This window comes from Cnephaeus nilssonii, assembly GCF_951640355.1.
Source record: "Cnephaeus nilssonii genome assembly, chromosome: X".
Classification (NCBI taxonomy): Eukaryota; Metazoa; Chordata; class Mammalia; order Chiroptera; family Vespertilionidae; genus Cnephaeus; species Cnephaeus nilssonii.
In genome coordinates this window covers 40678388-40679750 of record NC_137071.1, presented here as the reverse complement: position 1 = coordinate 40679750, position 1363 = coordinate 40678388, and positions in this window count along the sequence as shown.

Genomic DNA, 1363 nt, shown 5'->3' with positions numbered 1-1363 from the left:
CACTCAAGGGGCCAAAGAGCCGCATGTGGCTCGTGAGCCATGGTTTGCTGACCACTGGGATAAATCCTTTAGACAAAAAATCAGCAAAGAAACAGCAATTCTAAATGACTCACTAGATCAGATGGACCTACTTGACATCTTCAGAGCATTTCACCCCAAAGCCGTGGGATATACATACTTTCAAGTGCATATGGGACATTTTCAAAAATAGACCACATATTGGGTCACAAGCAAAGTCTCCCCAAATTCAAGAAGATTGAAATCATATCAAGCATTTTCTCAGACCACAATGGAATAATATTAGAAATAAACTACAATAAAAACAATCCAGAAAATTCAAACACTTGGAAGCTGAATAGCATGCTATTAAACAATGATTGGGTTACCAATGAGGTCAAAGAAGAAATTAAAAGCAACCTGGAGTCTAATGATGATAAAACACAACAATGCAAAGGCTATGGGACACAATGAAAGCAGTCCTGAGAGGGAAGTTTATAGCTCTACAGGCTTACCTCAAAAAAACAAGAAAAAATGGTAATAAATCATCTAACTCTACAACTCAAAGAATTAGAAAGAAAGCAACAAGAAAAGCCCAGAGTGAGCAGAAGGAAGGAAATAATAAAGATCAGAGCAGAAATGAATGTCACAGAGACAAAACAAACAAACAAACAAACAAACAATACAAAAGATCAATGAAAACAAGAGGTGGTTCTTTGAAAGGATAAAGAATATTGATGAACCTCTAGCCAGGCTCACCAAGAAGCAAAGAGAGAGGACCCAAATTAGCAAAATCAGAAATGAAAGAGGCAAAATAACAATAGACCCCACAGAAATACAAAGGATTGTTAAAATATACTATGAACAACTCTATTCTAACAAACTAGACAGCCTGGAGGAAATGGACATATTCCAGGAAACACACAACCTTCTAAAACTCACTCAGGAAGATTCTAAAAATCTCAATAGGCTGACAACTATGGCGGAAATTAAAACAGTCATCAAAAACTTCCAGCAAACAAAAGCCCAGGGCCAGATTTCTTCACAGGGGAGTTTTACCAAACATTCAAGGAAAAACTAAAACCTATCCTCCTCAGAATATTCCAGAAAATTCAAGAGGAAGCAACACTTCCAAGCTCATTCTATGAAGCCAGCATCACCCTAATACCAAAACCAGATAAACACAACACAATGAAAGAGAATTACAGGCTAATATCCCTGATGAACGTAGATGTCAAAATCCTCAACAAAATTCTAGCAAATAGGATCCAGCAGTACATCAGAAAGATCATACACCATGACCAAGTAGGATTTATCCTGGTGATGCAAAGATGGTACAATATTCATAAATCAATAAACATGATAC